Raw genomic sequence first — 18,586 nt, forward strand, 5'->3', positions numbered from 1 at the left:
CTGAAGTGGAGTGCCATCACCTTCTCCAACTGAGCCATGAGGAAAGCCCAAATATGAGGTTACCCAAATGTATTTTTGTATACGCCCTTTATCAGCTTGATGAAGTTTCCTACTCCTAGCTTGCTGAAAGTTGTGTAACTTATTTTAAATCATGTATGGATATTAAATTTTATAATTTTTTTCATATTTATTATAAATATTATGTTTTGCTCTGTTAGAAGTATCTGCTATATGGTGAGTAACACTGATTTTTGAATATTGAACTAGCTTTGCAATTCCAGGATAAACCCCACTTAGTCATAATGTATTATCCTTTTTATATACTGTTGGACTCAATTCTCTAATATTTTGATGATGATTTTAGCATCTTCATGAGAGATATTACTTTTTAGCTTTATTTATAATATTTTGTCTGGCTTTCATATTGAGGTAAAATGAGTTGACGAGTTCTTTCTTCTATTTTCTGGAAGAGTTGATGTAGCCTTGGTATTACTTCTTTCCTAAATGTTTAGTAAAAAGAACTGAAATCATTTATAATAAACACAGGATTACTCAGGTTATCTATTTAATTTTAAATGAGCTTTTTGATAGTTGTTTTTCAACTAATTTGTTCATGTCATCTAAGTTACTGATGTATAAGCATAGATGTTTGAAATAACCCCTTTTCCTTTTAAGGTCTGTAGAATCAACAGTGATGTTCTTTCTTTCATTTCTGATATTAGTCATTTTTTTGTCTTCTCTTTTTTCCCCCTTGCTTAGAGAATTATCAATTAAGTTGATTTCTTCAAAGTACAGGTATTTTGTATCATTGTCCCTACCTTCTTGCTTTTTTATTTTTACACTTACCTTTATCTTTCCCTTCATTCTGTTTGCTTTGAGGTTTGTTTCTCTTCTAGATTCTTAAGGCTTAGGTGATTGAAACATTGAAATGTTTCTTCTCTTCTAATATAAACTATTGATTCTATAAATTGAACATATAGCATGCTTTAGATTCATCCCACAGATTTTGATGTGTTGTATCATTTTCATTTAATTCAAATTGTTTTCTAATTTCCTTTGTGACTTCCTCTTTAACTTTAGAAGTTATGTTTTTTACTTTGCAAAATATACGTGGATTTTCCAGATTATCTTCCTACTATGTTATTTCTAGCTTAATTCCATTGTGGTCAAAGAACATAGTTGGCATAATTCCAACCTTTTAAATTTCTTTAGGTTTGTTTTATAGTCCAGAAAGTCTCCCTTGAATGCTGTATATACATTTGAACAGAATGCGTATTATTTTGTTGTTAAGTAGAGTGTTGTGTAAGTGTCAACTAGTTCAAATTGGTTGATGGTGTTTCTGTCTTCTATAACCTTACTGATTTTGTTTCTTGTACTCTGAATTACTGAGAATGTTGAATTCTCCAGCTATAATTGTGGATTCACCTATCAATTTTTGCTTCATATAATGTGAAATTCTGTTAGGTGTGTACATTTTTAGAATCCTTATGACTTCTTAGAGATTGAATTCTTTATTATGTAATATGCATGGGTAGGTTTTGAAGTGCATTGTGACTTCCTCATCTACAGAGGTCATAAGCAAGGCCAGATTCTGAGTTTCATATTTTGGTCCCCATCACCAGAGGTTAATTCTTTCCCAGGTAAACTTAAAAATTTACTCAAATGACACCACCTGAGTTTAAGTTAGGTACTCAACTCAGAACAGTCAACAGTGGCAAGGTGGCAGAGCATGGGAGAGTGTGGCATCTACCCTGTAAACTGCATGATTGGGATGAAAAAAGGATCAGTTCATAAGGGAAGGGATGCTGGGAAGATAGTACTGAAAGTGTGTGCCATGCTTGCCTCTAAATTATAGAAATGCTGAAGGTGTGACATTTGTTATATTGGTCATGTTCGTTTTACAGAATCTAGCAAAATATCCACCAAGGAGGGTTTGGTCAAGGCCTTTGACTGCTTCTCCCTCTGTCCAAACATGTTTCATTCCTTTCTGCACTGGTGTTAATGCTGCAAGCACTTCCATGTACACTTCTTGCACCCTGATCTCCATCTGAGTGCTCCCCAGCAACCTCACTTGAGATACAATCTCTTTTAATAATCTAATAAAAGATACAGTTCTGTTCAGAAAAATATGGCCACATAAACATTCAACGTTATATAAATTTAGGATATTCACAGCATTCTGATTTTCACCATGATCTCTAAGAAAATGGTTTTGATTTCTCATTTTTAAGAAATTTAGTCCCAAAGATATTTTATAACTTGCCTAAAATTACATGATAACTCAGTGGGAAAGCTAGAACTAAATTTTTATTTCTAGACACATGGTCAGTTACATTTTCCACCATCTTGAGAAATTTGGGGAATTTGCCTGTTTCTATATTTTAATTACTTGAATTAATAACCTAATAAGGATGGGAAACATATCATGTTCCAGGTACTATGCTTAATATTTACCCTTTATTATTTCATTTAATCCTCAGAAGAAACCTTTAAAGTAGACACAATCATCCTCATTTTGCAAATGACAGAAATGAGGCTTTTTCAATCTAACTTTCCAGAGATAGTAAGACAGCCAACATTTGGATCCAGTTGGTTTTCTTTAGAACCAATTCTCTTAACAGCAACACTACATACACACGCTGGAGATATTTTGTGTATAATACATTTTATTGATTTTTCCACATATTGAAAATCTATCAAATAGGAAGTCTACACAAAATTTGAAAACCTGAGCTCATCCTAATGGTTGGAATTAACTCATTAACTTAGGAAATAGCATTTATTAAATACTTACTATGTGCCAGGGACCTCAATCAACAATGACCAAGGAAAAAACAGTCTGTGTGTGTAAGAAATTTAAAGTCTAGCAGGGATACAGATATTTAATTATTATAAGTGTAATTTTAGTGTAGTTCATGCTAACTTTAATTTTTATATCAAATCATGGTTTAAAAGTAAAGCGCAGAATGCTATAAAGGCTTTTAACAGGGTGACCTAAAATAGAATTAGAGGGTTAGGGGACGCTTTCCTAAGAAGGAATATTCAGGGTGAGATCTAACAATAAGTATAGAAAGGTCTACTGAAATGAGATGGGAGTGATGCATTTGGCAGATCAAATAGCAGATGGAAGACACAGGTCTCTATTTTAGTGAAAAATAACCTTGTAGTGAGTGGCTTTGTTTACTGAGTGGCTTTGATTACTCTTGCCTCCATATGTTCTATTTTGAGCATGTTTTAACTTATTTGCACCATGTTTTTACCGTGTTTGCTTTCTTCTTCAGTTCTATAATTATTCTCCTTGATGAATGGAAATGAAATATTGTTAGTAGTTCTCATTTTCTTTCTGGTACAGGCAGTCATTGCTGTGGAATACTTGAAGAAAATGCTGAAAGCAGTCTTTACCCTACTCTCCACCAACTAACTCATCAACACACAGAGCTGTATAAAACCTCCCACTCAACCACTTCAGTCATTTAATTATTACTCTCCATGGTCCTCATGGAAAGGCAAATCCTCCTAGAAATGAACATAAATGAAGCCCCTAAATCAGGCTGACTGACTTAATTACACTTTTTGCTTTCCTTATGACCCAGACGAACAGGTGTAAGTAAACTGTCCCTTACTTTTGAAAGGCTGTGAATTCCTGATGTAGTCCAAGTCTCAGAACCTAGACCCTTCCCCTCCCCGACTGTGACTGTGAATGCTGCACTTCTTTGATACTTTGCTGTGTCACTCAGAAAGATATAAAGCAGTGTTCAAGCTATTGATAAGGGTATCCTTTACTTGCCTTGAAAAACACCCAGGCATTCCCACAGTAAGCCAAATGACCTTCAGATCCAAGAAGAATGAGTACTCTTCTTTTTTATATATTTATTTGTTTATTTATATATATATTTTTTGGCTGTAATGGGTCTTTGTTGCTGCTCTGGATTTTTTCTAGTTGTGGCGAGCAGGGAGCTCCTCTCTAGTTGCAGTGAGCCAGCTTCTCATTGTGGTGGCTTCTCTTGTTGCAGACAGGCTCTAGGGCCATGAGGCTTCAGTAGTTGCGGCATGTGGGCTCAGTAATTGTGGTTCCTAGGCTCTAGAGCAGAGTCAAAAGTTGTGGTGCACGGGCCTAGCCACTCTGTGGTACGTGGGATCTTCCTGGATCATGGATCAAACTGTATCTCCTACATTGGCAGGTGGATTCTTTACCACTGGGCCACCAGGGAAGCCTAAGAATGGCTACTCTTGAAACCACTACGTTCAACACTTAGCTCCTATGCCCACTGAAGAGAAAGGCCAGTTGTTTCTATTGATGATATTATGGTCTAAATTTAACATATGACCTGAGAAAATGGGAAAAGCATGACACATACAAGTATTAGGGAGAAAAATGATTCTGCAGCGATCACACAGTAGATCTTAATTACCAAAGGCCTCATTTTTCTCAACTGTAAAATGAGGTAATGGGGCCAGATGGTCTCAAAGATCTCTTCCAGCTGGGGTGACCAACTTTTCCAGGTTTGCCTGAGACTGAATGTCTCATCTCCTGGAGACTTTCTCAGTCCCTGGTGATGTAAGGTAGTCACTCACCCAGGTTTCTCCTCTGGTAAGTCTTAACTCATCACTTGATACAAATGTTTTTAAATTCACTTGGTTTAAAAGGATAACATTCTCAATTTTATGATGTTTAATTCCCACAGAAGTGTAAATATTTTTGTCTTATTTCTCCCCAGGTGGCTCAGTGGTAAAGAATATGACTGCAAATGCAGGAGATGCAGGAGATATGATCCCTGGGTTAGGAAGATCCCTGGGTTGGGAAGATCCTCTGGAGGAGGAAATGGCAACCCACTCCAGTATTCTTGCCTGGAAAATCCCATGGACGGAGGAGCCTGATGGGCTACAGTCCATGGGGTCACAGAGTCAGATAGGACTGCGGATGAGCATGAGGCCTATTGTTTATTTAGGTAATTTAGGAAAACTGGTGCTGATAGAGTTGAAAGCTGATAGAGGGTTCTTTTTGTTTGTTGCCTTTTGAAATTCTTGGCTATACCACATTGCTTGTTTGTATTGACCCTGGTATAAAATCTTTCAAAAGGGGCAGAGCACAGTGACATAATGTCATCTGTGATCTGCTGAAGAGCTATTGTCCCAGCATCACTTATCTGACAGGGCAAAACACTTCACAAAATCTGCAACTAAGGGTACAGGTATTTGTAACTGCTACAAAAATTATCAGCTGTTATTTGATATTAAAATGAATGTAATTATTTCTGTAGCTCTTCCAAATTTATTCCATTTGTAGTCTCTGTTTAGGAAAGAAGCAATGACCTAATCCTTAGCTACTATTCTGAAATCAGTCAGTGTCTAAAACCCTTGTTTTCTTCACAAAAGAAAGAAATCAGATGATCTTTGCTCTGACCTTTGACTTGATATTTACAAAACCTAATTATGGGGTGGGCCAACTCTCCTTTATCATTCAGAGACATTTGGTTAAGGTCTAATCTTTAAATTAAAAAAAAAAAAGTCCTTCAGAAGACTGTTTAGGGCTGTATACATTATGATGAAATCTAGAAAGGGATCCTCAATTTAGAATTTGGCCGTCAGCAATGATTTTCTCAAAACCAATCAAGTAGAACATGGGAGGCGATATAAGTTAGTCATTAACATCAGTGTTTCAACTAACAATATTACATAATCAGTCATCTGGTGGTCTTGTGGTTAGAGGTCAGAGAGATACACAGTCTGACAGCTTCAGCATTAACACCTCTGCAGTTTCCACCACCACACCCTCTGCTACTGCACCAGCAAGAAAAGAACTGCGGGCAACTGTGCACTGCTTAAAGTGCCTAATAAAGACTGGCCCTAAGACTGAGTGCAGTCATATGTCTTCACAGTGCACAGATCTCACTTACCTACCTTTAATATAGACTTTATGCTTATAAATAGAGGTTTTAAAAGGTTAAGATTTCAAAAGAGGAAAACAAACAAAAAAAGCATTTGGCAATTAAAACAATCATGGAGGCACACAGCATTTCTCTTCCTCCCCAAGGTTTCCTCTGGCAATCTTTTTCTCTGGGTGAAAGTAGAGGTCTGATTCCTTTTGTTCATTCCAGCCACCGCCCTTTAGCAATCTCTGTCTGAGCAAGACTGCCACGCCCAATCACGGGACAAAGGCAGAAATAAGGGAACTCTGGAGACAGAGACAGCCCGACTTTGTTTATAGATGTGTAACATATTGGTCTCAGTGACATGAAGGTGCGAATCAGTTGCTATCTCTACAAAGTGACAATTAAAACAGGGCACTTAAATATATGTCTGTTCTAAAATGCTATCTGATAAAAGTATTCTTTTCCTAGAAAGAAAGGGATGTGGCCACTGCTCTCTGATTTTCAGAAAAAGGGTGAATGCTGCCCCCTTTTGACTGTTAAGAGCTATAGACACCATGCAGCCTTAAACTGGAATCATACCCAATGGATGGACTGTGAGAATAAAGACACTATTTTTGTAATGAGAAATCTGATTAAATCTTGGAAACTGGAAAGCAGAATGGGATTCACAGTGTATCTAGTAAAACTCTTAATGAGACTTTACTAGCTTCCTGGAAGATTGGTTACCCTTCACTCAGCCTCCTACATCATTATAATTGTGCTTCTTTTACAGGCTCTTAATTCTGCCTGTATCAATCATTTGAATTCATTGCTCTGTTTCTCCCACTAGTGATAGACTTCTTGAGATCCCTGAGCCATGTCTTTTTTTTTTTTTTTGCTTATGTAACTGTCACGGCACCTACAAAGACCTGTAATGGCTGTTCAAAAAATATGTTATTGAAAGCAAATGTCTGGCTGAGGTCAAGATCGTAGTCTAGTTATGAGTAGTTCTTTCAGAGCAAAGTTAATGAGTCTACTTGAGGTTTAAACTCGGGATATTCACAGAAGTGGTGTCATACTTTAACCCAAGAATTCTAAACTTTTAAGCACACATCCCTGATAAATGTTATGCTTATTTATAGATTATATGGATCTAATACTGGACTATTATACATCAACATACATAAAAAATAAAAATTAAAAAAGATGAAAAAGTTGGTCACACTCCACATAGACATAACATCAAGTAAAACAAACTAGACATACAAAAAAGTGTATACTGTATCATTGACATAAAACTCAAAAAACAAACATAACTAATGTATAGCATTAGGAGTCAGGCTAGTGATTACCTTTGGTGGAGTACTGATTAGAGGAAAGAACATGACTAAGTTCTAAGACGATATTAAAATTTTATTTATCTTGATGTTAGCTGTATGGATGTTTCAGTTTGTGAAAATAAGTATATAAGCTACATACGTATGATATGTGCACATATCTGTACATATTGTGTGTGTTAGTAACTCAGTCACATCTGATTCTTTGCGACCCCATGGACTGTAGCCTGCCAGACTCTGTCTGAGAAACTCTCTAGGCAAGAATATTGGAGTGGGTTGCCATTCCCTTCTCCAGGCGATCTTCCCAACCAGGAATTGAACCTGGGTCTCTTGCATTGTAGGCAAATTCTTTACCATATGAGCCACTGGATTATATATCAGTAAAAAAGATTTTTAAACAATATTTTCTCAAACTTCAGGAGACTGACCTGCATATTTCCTAGGGTACATGCTATTTGGTACGACTCTGCTCCAATTAAAAAAGCCAATCAAACCTTTTCAGTTCCTGATCAGACAGAAAGACATCTCCTACCTATGGAAAGTTTCTAGCTGGAATGCCTTTGCATCAGTTTCCAGTTGCTACAGCAACTACAGGGCACCTATCCTCCTTGAGAAAGAGTTTGTTCATCTTCCAACCCTCTCAGGTCTGTAAAATAGTATTGCTCACCTGAGAAAGCCATTTCATGCATGCGAGCCTATCTTCTGGGGTGAAGGGAGACACTTTCATAATGAAGAACCTCATATTTGCCTCCCACAGCCTCAGATTTCCCATCTGTAAAATGGGAAGTAGGCTTCAGAGCTTTGAGGAGAGGATTTACTACATTAAAACGTGAAGAGGACAGGACTTGGCAACTTACTGGTCCTTTAATAAATTTATTTAGGAAATGTCCTAATATTAGGGAAAATGTCCTGCTTTATAAATCAGAGGACCCATATCCTAAACTGGGTTTTAGCAGTCATTTGATGAAATCTCAAGTATTAAGCACATCATTAAATATCTCAAGGCCAAATGGCCTTCAAGTCTCGATTGTAACCACTTAGATGTGAATAAAGACTAAAAGAACAATACAGAACTCTGCCAGCCAGTGAGCAGAGCTTCAGTGTATCCCTGCTGCGTCATTAGAATTTTATGACTTGCTAGCCAGTTGCTTCCTTGGCTTTTCACTTTATTACTGCAATTTCCTGTGATAGTATAATTTCCTGTTTTCTCCCCTGCTGTCCTTTTACCTTGCTTAACCACACTGTGTTGCTGGACCATGAAGTTTTAAGGCAAGTACTCTGAGGAGACTTTAAGCCCTTTGTGACCGACTGATTAGCTCTCCTAACAGGACATGTCCTTTGACATACTTGAGGAAATTTATGGTAGTGAGAGCAAACAAACATGATTTGATCTGTGTTGAAAGACTCAGTAAAGAGAGGATGTTTTAAGAGGAAGTGTGTCAGTTATTAAATTTGCAGAAGCAAAGTAGAACAATGCAAAAGAAAAGAAAGTGAAGTCACTCAGTTGTGTCCGACTCTTTATGACCCCATGGACTGTAGCCTACCAGGCTCCTCCATCCATGCGATTTTCTAGGCAAGAATACTGGAGTAGGTTGCCATTTCCTTCTTCAGGAGGTCTTCCTGACCCACGGATTGAACCCAGGTCTCCCGCATAGTAAGCAGATGCTTTACCATCTGAGCCACCAGGGACGTCCATTGGCAGGTCTGTATAAACTCCTGACAGGGTTACTGTCATAATGCCATATGGGGTCACTGCGGAACCGCAGAGCAGAGCTCCTCACTTGCTTCGCGCAGGGCATGACATTCATTCACACAGAACAACGCAGACCAATTGCTATAAAAAAAAATGACCTATAGAGATGATGCTATTCAAGAAAAATCTGTGGAATATTTTAAGCATACGAAAGGCTAGCTAGAAAACTGGGAGCTTAGACTTTAAGTATACATCTGCTTTTAGAGTATAGTCAAGTCCTAAAAGCAAGGAAGGACACTGCTCAAGGTAGGTGAGCACAGCTTCAGAAAATATACCAATGCCCAAACATAAACGTTTAGTAGTAGCACGTATGTGAAAATATATAAAAGGGAAAGTATACAAAGAAGCTGAAACTCTGAGGTAACTGAATAGAACTGAAGAATAAACAAAAGACTATGCAATTGTTGATATGCAGTCTTTCATATTTATCTCATTAATATACTTGGAACAAAGAGCTGGGTAACACTAAGGTTAGGCTATGTTAAGGACAGAGTGATAGATGAATATAGCTGCAAAGAAGAACTATGAGAAGAAAAGAAAATGGGAAATTAGAGTTAGCTTTTAAAGTCAATAGAGTAACTGAAAGAAGCAACCCAAGATAAATACTCTTGTAGAACAGAGTAGATAACAAAACAAACACAGATATTTTCATCCAGGGAAGGCTGCGAGGTCAATGCAAATGCCAAAGTGTCCACGAGAAAGGGTAGGGTTGTGATGAGTGAGGTGTACGCCCATTTGGGAGGGTGATTGCTTAAAAGTTACTTGGGAGAATTCATCATTTGCATACTACCTAGATTCAAGTGCATAAATTTCTTTAACAAATGATAAAGATTTCTTCAGAGAAGTTGACTTTGTCATATTAAGGCAAAGATTTTGTGGCTGGTAGGAAAGGCTCATCAACTCCTAAAACTGTATACTCCATTAAAGTACATACGTGAGACACTGGCAAGGGGTTTCTGTGTGTCCTGAATACAAAAGAACTATTAGGTGAAGTATCTCCTACACTGGTGCCTCTTAAACTGTGTTGTAAATAGCACATAGGGATCTTGTTAAAATGAAGATCTCCATTCACTTTAGAGCCTGAGACTGCATTTTTAAGAAGTTCCTTGGAGATGTCCATACCTGGATGTTGGTGCATGGCCACACTTTTAGTATTAAACATGGACATTTTAAAAGGGGAAAGAAACATTCAGTTCAGCTCAGTTCAGTCGCTCAGTCATGTCTGACTCTTTGCGACACCATGGACTGCAGTACGCCAGGCCTCCCTGTCCATCACCAGCTCCCAGAGTTTACCCAAACTCATGTCCACTGAGTCGGTGATGCCATCCAACCATTTCATCCTCTGTTGTCCCCTTCTTCTTCTCCCACCTTCAATCTTTCCCAGCATCAGGGTCTTTTCCAATGAGTCAGCTCTTTGCAACAGGTGGCCAAAGTATTGGAATTTCAGCTTCAACATCAGTCCTTCCAATGAACACCCAGGACTCATCTCCTTTAGGAACATTAACAAATATCAAAATCACTATTTGAGACAAATACGAATTCACTATTAATTCCAAACTGAATTCCAAACTAGAAATTGAACGATTCATTTAATAAACAAAGATAACTAAGATATAATTCCAGCCCTCCAGAATTTCACTATTTGAAGAGACATTGCATTGTTTGTAGCTGTTCACATGTCTAAGCACCATAACAGAGAGAGGAATATGGTGCTTTGTAGCACAGAGACAGGGATTTGACTGACAAGGTAGATGAACAAAAAGAAACACCATACACAAAATCACAGAGGCTAGGGACTGCAAGTAATTTAGTATTCCTTAAATGTAGAATTTATTTAGAAGAGGCAAGTAGATGAGGCTGGACAGGTAGGCAGAGATCATTGAAGTCTTGGTTTTTCATCCTGAGGCATTTAGACATTATCTAATAAGCAATGTTAAGCACTACAGGGAACAAATTGACATAATTAGATTTGTGTGTTTAAAAAGTCATTCCTGCTACAGTATACAGTATGGGTCATAAGTGTGGGTGCAGCCAGAGGTAGATGAACTATTGTAACAGTCCCAGGAGAAAACAATGAGGAGCTTGAATAAATCAATGGCAATGGAAATAAAGAGGGAGGTTCAGATTTGAGAGATGTGTATTTGAGCAAGCTGCCAGAGTACAAACCAAGACACTAGATTAAGCACTCAACAAAGAAACCTTCACATAAGAAAGGATACTCTTCCCATGCTTACATTCCAGAAATAAGTTAATAGAGGGTCATATACTTTAACTTGTGTCAATGATATAATTATCAGTTTTGATTAAGTGAATGATGGTGACAAAATTATACATAAAATGAACTAGGGTTTTAAGATAAAAGAGCTAGAAGATCACATGCTATCTTGGCATCTGAAAAGATGGAACGGAAAGAAGCTGCCATTTTGGGTTTTTTTTTTTTTTTTTTGCAGCCTAACACCAAGAAAATCTTTGTTCTAAGTATGTAAAGGAACTGAAAGCCTACTTAATAACAAATTGTTTGGATAGATAATGAGAGCCTGAATTAACCATCAGACAAGAAATATTTTTGTGAGGGACTTAGAAAAGATTATAAATATACAACAGATGCTGCCCCAGGCTCCATCCATCTGAAAAGATTTTTTTTTTGTTTGTTTAAATTACTGTATGTGGGTCATGACAGCAACCAAAAACTGCTTTCTGACTCAGGCCCTCATTAACATCATCCATGTAAGAGCCTTTTCCTGTTCCCTCCCAGAAAGAATGAGAAAGAGTTTCAGAACAGCTAACACCTGGCAAATTCACCATGAGTAGCTATGGGCCACATCTTGGTCTCTGCTTGATGACTGCTTCCTTCTTTTTAGTATTGCCTCCCTTGGCATTAGTGTGTGCTACCTGCACTACAGATACGTTCAATCTCCCACTTTTAGGTTCCTGGACCCAGTTCAAACATGGGAGGGGTCATCTTCCCCACACCAACAAGCAATTCTCTGATACCACTTGGGTGTCCTACTAGTCAACTCAATATGACACTATCTACCTGGAGATAGCACCAGATTCCATAGGTTAAGGGTTCAGTCCCACCAGCCTGCCTGCCCCACACTCCCCAACACACACACACACACACACACGCACAGGCACATACTTCAGACACTAATTGCAAGCCCAGGTTGTAACCTGTGCTTCTGACCGACTGGCTATAGATCAGAACTCTCTTTCCTTGGGTTCAATGCTAGAGTCGCTCACAGAATTAAAAAAAAAAACAATTTACTTACATTCACCAGTTTACTGTAAAAAGATGACGGGGGATACAGATTAACATACTGATGGAAGAGATGTGAGGGCAAGGTATGTGGAGCTTCTGTGCTTTCTCGGAGCACCACTGTCCCCACAGGTTCATGTGTTTACCAACCTAGAAGCTCTCAGAAGTCCATATTTTTGGGCTTTTATGGAAGCTTCATTACACAGGCATGCTTGATTAAATCAGTGGCCACTGGTGCCAGATTCAATTGCCAGTCCCTCTTCATACTGAGAGGGGGCGTGGGGGTGGGCCATGGGACTGAATGTTCCAACCCTCCAATCGCATTGTTGGTTCTCCTGGCAACCAGCCCATCCTTAACTGCAGTCCAAAAGTCACCTAATTAACATAACAAGAGGCAAGTTGTTTCTTTCTGCACTTAAGAAATGGCAAGGATTTTAGAAGCTCTGTGCCAGAAGCAACAGGGACACAGACCAGACATACATCTATTATAAATCACAATATCACACCCCAGAGCACACTTATCAGCCCCCAGTGTGCAGCTGGGGGAAGTTCCTTGACATTGCCCTCTCCTCTGTCACAGGACTTGGTTCCCACTAGCATCCCCTTCTTGTGCATCCCATCCTTACCCCCAAGGAAGATATGCTTCTATCCTCCCCACAGTTTCCTGTTTCCTCTATCACTGGCTTCAGTTCCCACTCCTACCTAAGGGCCCCAGCTGCACAGCAAAATGCTATAATAAGAGCTAATATTGCTGCAGCTGAGACCATTTTGATTGGAAAAAGACCCAGTCCCCAACTGAAGTGAAGTACATTGGAAAAATAAAGTGCTAATAAAGAAATGATTCACATCAGGCTAAATCTGCTGGATACTGGGCTTCAAATCTAAGCTGTATATTTCATGGTGGTTACTGATCCCTGATCATAAGTGAACCTTATTCATTAAGAGGAAAAACTACTTTCTGAAATGCCAATGACTTCTTAATGACTCCATCTTTTCTTTCTACACTAGCTTTTGTGATATTAGACTCTTCCAGTTCTCCTACTGTATATGCTTTCTACTGGCATCACAACAAACCACCACAAACTTAGCAGCTTAAAAGACTGCCCATTTTATTACCTCACAGAGTGGGTCAGAAATCTGGGCACAGAGTAGCTCACCTGGATTCTCTGCTCAGGGCCTCACAAGGTACTAGGATACAAGAGTGAGTAAAACAGACAACTTTTCTGTCCTTGGGACTTATATTCTAGTTGAAGAGTTATCAGGAGAGCAGTAAGCTGGTGCAGCATGTGCAAGGAATAAACTGGAGCAAGATGAAGTAGGAGATTTAGTAAAGGCTCAGATAACACAAGGTCTTGCAGATCATGGTAAAGAGTTTCGATTTTATTCCTCAGTGGTATGGGAAGCAACTGACCAATTTTGAGCAAGTGTCACTCTAGTTGCCATGAGGAAGGGGTCTAGCGGAAGCAAAAAGAAGGATTAGGAAGCTGTTGTAGTTGCCCAAGGTAGAGACAGTGATGGTTTAGAATAGAATGAGGCAATTAAGATGGAAAACTGCCACGGAAAAGTAACCATTAAGATGGTTAATTTCTGGCTAGATTTTTAGGGCAGAACCAACAAACTTGCTAATAGGTGGAATGTGAGAAGGAAAAAAAAAATGGGGATGATTCCTAGGTTTTTACCTGAGCAACTGAATGAAAAGATGTGCCATTTATCACATAAACATCAAGTTTGGGAGATTCAATTTTGAATACGTTAAGTCTGAGATGCCTATTAGATATTCAAATACAGATATCAAATAGGAAGTTGGACAGAGCCTGGAAAAATGATGGAAAGAGGCCTTTGGGAGTCACTAGTGGATTTGTGTAAACATTTAAGAAAATATATTTACTACTGTGTTCTAGAGGAAGAAGAATCTATTCCCTTGTGATGTAAATATTTTTTTTTGCAGTGGAAGTCCCAACCCAGAGCCTGTATTACATTTTTTTGATCGCAGGCATCAGAAACGCTCTCTGGATGGCTCAAGCAAAAAGAAAATTCATTGCAAGGAGCAATTTCAGTGCTCTCACAGAATGAAAGGAAAAGTTGAAAGCCTCCACTCAGGAAGGGCAGCAGCCCAGGCCCCACCAGAGACCATAGTGATAAGAGTTTGAGGAACTGCCATTAATATAATACCATTCAGCTCCAATGACTTTAAGTCCACCAGAGTCATAGTCACATCCTGCAATGCCATGCTCCTTCCATGCCAATTCCTTCTATTAAACAAAAGGGTTTACATAAATACTTGGAATTCAAAGTATGGTCCCTGGAACAACAGCTTGTTTGGAATGTGAATCTCAGGTCCCACACCCTAGACCATCATCATAATTTTCATTTTAACAACATCCCCAAGTGATTCTTATTCATATTAAACTTTGAGAAACACTGAACTGAATGGTTTTCCAGCCATAAAACTCTCTGGTAGTCTGTATTGATCAGGTGTTTTCATTATCAGCTTCACTGAGGAAGGCTTTTTGGATTCTTATCCAAATAGACTTTATTTAAAATAGAATTATAGTTATTGAATGATCACAAAATAGTTAAATTGTATGTTTAGTGTACACTTTGGTTATACACAGGTAGGTGATGGTATGTTGTAAAAACATTGTAAACTTCTTGCAGTACATCTCAAGATCCTTCCTTTCAGGAAATTCAGAGTTATTTTCAAGGCAAAATATTCTAGCAATTCATATGCTTATTGTATATAATTCAGTCTTTTAAGACTCAGAGATTTGATATTCTGATAGTGTGTAAGTACCCTAAAGTAGTCTTTTATCTATACTACATACTTGCTTTCACTGATTAGAATTCTGCATTTGTAGTGGTCTATTATCTGTATTTTATTTGTCATTCTTTTACAACAATATTCTTGGGAACACTATATATAATAAGAATGAAAGGAAACCTATAAATATTAATGCCATTGTTTGAGAAAAAGGCATGGCAATTTTATTTGACAGAAGTAAACACTGGCAGCTCATTAAAATTTTGGCTCAAAGTTGAGGTCCAGAAAGTCAATAGGTCTTAAATGGAATGTAGCTTGCCTATGACCTCACAATGCCCCTAAATAAATTTCATGATCCCTTAAAGAACCTGTTCAAAGAATTCTTCTGGAAATGTACTTAGTAGATAAGATTAACAAAAATCTGTCATTTTAAAAAGTAGATTAGCTATTTAAACTTACTCATTAGCATGGTTTTTTGAAATGTAGATATTAAAACTCAGAATGGATATAAGAATCACCTGGGAAGCTTATTAAACGACACCACTCAGATCTACCAAATGAGAATCTCAAGGGGTGGGTCTAGGAATTTACATTTGAAAACAGCTCCTTAGTTGAGTCTGATCACAGGAAGGTTTGAGAATTACTGTACTATACATTACATTTTCAAGTTTGCTTTTCCACTGACACTAGTGTCAACTTCCATGACCAAGTAAAGCATTCCTCTTCACAGGTTCACATCACATTAACTCTCCATGCTTTACACTGGAATGACATTTTGACACCTACATGGCTTAACTTTTTTTCTACCTTTCCAAAGGCTTTAAACAAATATTTCTTTTTGACAACTCATTAATTCAATATATACCAAGGCATAGCATTTCCAGAACACTTAAGAATACTGCCTTGGTTACAGTTAGGAATCACTTTGTATAGAGGCTCATGGATCCACATGTCGGGGAAGAAGGTGAAAAAAAAAAAAAAAGAAAAACCACAAAAGGAGAAATCAATTTAATATTTCAAAACAGAAATATCCACTTGTTTTAAAATTTAAGACAACTCTTCTCTCAAAGTTGATGCTACATTTGTTATTTTTCATAATATATGATTGTTAAATCCATATAAAGAGAAGATAGAAGTTCTCTCATTATCTAACACCCCATATAAAACAATATGAATATGTCTATAGTGCCTCTAGAGGGCTGAGCACATAGAAGGGACACAAAATACATATTATTTGAATAAACAGCATGTACAATATGTACATTTGACATACTTTATTGAATTTGATTACTGTCTGGTTACCAATACACAATTTTCTGTAATATTTTATTTATTGTATCATAATTTATTTAATCAATTCCCTACCAACTGACATTTGCTTTCAATTTTATACTATTAGAGGCAATTGTGAAAAAAGCAGTTGTGCAAATGTCTGGTTATTTTTGACAAATACCTGAAGTGGAATTGCTGAATCAAAGTTTATGTATATTTAAAACTTTAATAAATGTTTTTCTCTTAAAATGTTGATTCAATACTATTATAACTTATTATTATTCCCCCCAATGGATATCTTTGTCAATCCGATAGTCAATGACTATAATCTCATTATTTTGTGTGTGCTACGTTGCTTCAGTTGTGTCTGACTCTTTGGGCCCTATGGACTGTAACCTGCCAGGCTCCTCTGTCATAGTATTCTCCAGGAAAGAATACTGGAGTGGATTGCCACGTCCTCTTCCAGGGAATCTTCCTAACTCAGGAATCAAACTCTTGTCTCAGGCATCTCCTGCATTGGCAGGGAGGTTCTTTACCACCTGGGAAGCCCCTTATACTAGTAAGAATATATGTGTTTTATAGATTAGCCCACTTGTATTGCTTTTATGAATTGCTGTTCATAATCTTTAACATGTTTACCTAATAGAATGGATCAGGAAATTCTAGTTGACAAACATAACATCACAGCAAAACTCCAGTGTTTGTAATCATAAAAGAAGACATATGTAGAGAACTGAAAGACAAAAATTGAGAAAGCCATATGTAAAATGAAACTCAGAAAGACAATGAGAAAGAGAACAAAGTCATACAGTAGAGGAATATACTGAAACAAACATAGAAAGAGAGAACACAAAATTCATACATCTAGATAGACAGACATGCAGACACAAAGACATGTATTTTTTTTTTTTTTCAAAGACATGTACTGATGAAGGCACAGACAGAGATCACAGTAGAGACACCCAGAGGAAAAATAGACTGGGCATACATATACAAGCATAGAAAATGACACATAATCAAATCAGTATACACAGTGGTATACAGAGAAAAAGTCATAAAAATACAGCACAAACACATGGAGAAAAAATATTTATACCCAAAAGTAAAGAGAGATGCAAGAATGCAAGATGCAAAATCAGAAAGGAGGACTTCATGAACTAAACTCTTTAATATGATCTTTAAAGATGCCCTTACTAAAAACTTTTTAAATTTATGTGGCCTTATCATCTCTGATAAGCCAGAGTTTAGGTACTATTTCTTACTCTTTTGTAGATAGCATCATCTAAAATCAAGGACCACATGTAATCACAAGCTTAGATTTCCCTCTTTATTTTGGAGAATTACAAAAATGAACCCTACCAACAAAATACACACAAAATAAAACAAATTATTTTATCTATTCCAAATAACTGTACAAAGGATTTATCCATTTCCTTTCTTCATTTAGATGGAGTCATGGAATATGAAAAATGATTTTTAAAAATGATGAAAATCTTATCTAAGAACCACAGGTCTCACTAAAACTACTTCTTTTACTAAATACTAAAGCTAAAATGATCCATTTTAGCTACCATTTTCTGAATTGCTGTTGGGAAGCAGATGAAGGAAAGAGCTAAAATAGCAACTGAGAATCAAGCATCTGAAGAGATTACAGTAAAGTCAATCTAATTTGTTTATTAAGTTCCCAACTCTGAAAAGAAAGTTAGTTCAAAACTCATTGGTTTTTATAGTCACCTATGGAGTCAATTGAATTAATTGCATGGAAATCCTATCAAACATTGATCAACCATTATGAATGACCAAAAACAAACAAACAAAAAGACTTAACTAGAAAACCATCAATTCAGCCTTGATATACAGACACCGCCAAAGTACTGCAGAGATGCATAAATATTTTGAAATATGTTTAAATAATGTGTCTTGACTGCCAGTAAAATTTTTCCAAGCAAATGTTATTGAAAATGTTTGGGCTATCCACAAATGTTTTTACAAGCATTCCTACTAGTCAACTACTGAAGCCTCAGAAAAAATTCTGGCCAGCAGGAGAATTCATAAAAACTGCTGAATAGAAGGTGACCTAAGGAAATGTGGACAGGAATATTTGAACTGTTGAGATGGTTCAAAAACAAATGCATGTTTCATGAAAGCTTTTGAAACAAATAGTTCTGGCTAAACACAAACATTTGGGCAGTGTGGACACACCCAACAAAAATGTCTGTTTGCTGATACTAACATTTTATTTGGCATGTATTTGTCAGAGCAGAAGTGGGCAAAAATAAGATAAATGCAAACATCTCAAAGAAGGCAAAATTATAGTCAATTTATAAGTGCAAGAAAGATGAGAACATTTAT

General features: G+C 37.2%; 1 protein-coding gene across 1 annotated transcript in view; it reads right to left on the reverse strand.

The window, feature by feature from the left end:
• Positions 1–9,343: 9,343 nt before the first annotated feature.
• Positions 9,344–18,586, reverse strand: part of LOC147379967 (uncharacterized) — a 51,844-nt gene continuing 42,601 nt past the window's right edge. Inside the window, exon 2 of the transcript XR_015165327.1 lies at positions 9,344–10,431. The gene's annotated coding sequence lies outside the window, so the exon portion shown is untranslated. The remainder of the gene's footprint in view (positions 10,432–18,586) is intronic.

The sequence above is a fragment of the Bos grunniens genome, chromosome 1 (genome assembly GCF_055505025.1).
Source record: "Bos grunniens cultivar Pamir isolate PY7600 chromosome 1, Bosgru_T2T1.0, whole genome shotgun sequence".
NCBI classification, from domain to species: Eukaryota; Metazoa; Chordata; class Mammalia; order Artiodactyla; family Bovidae; genus Bos; species Bos grunniens.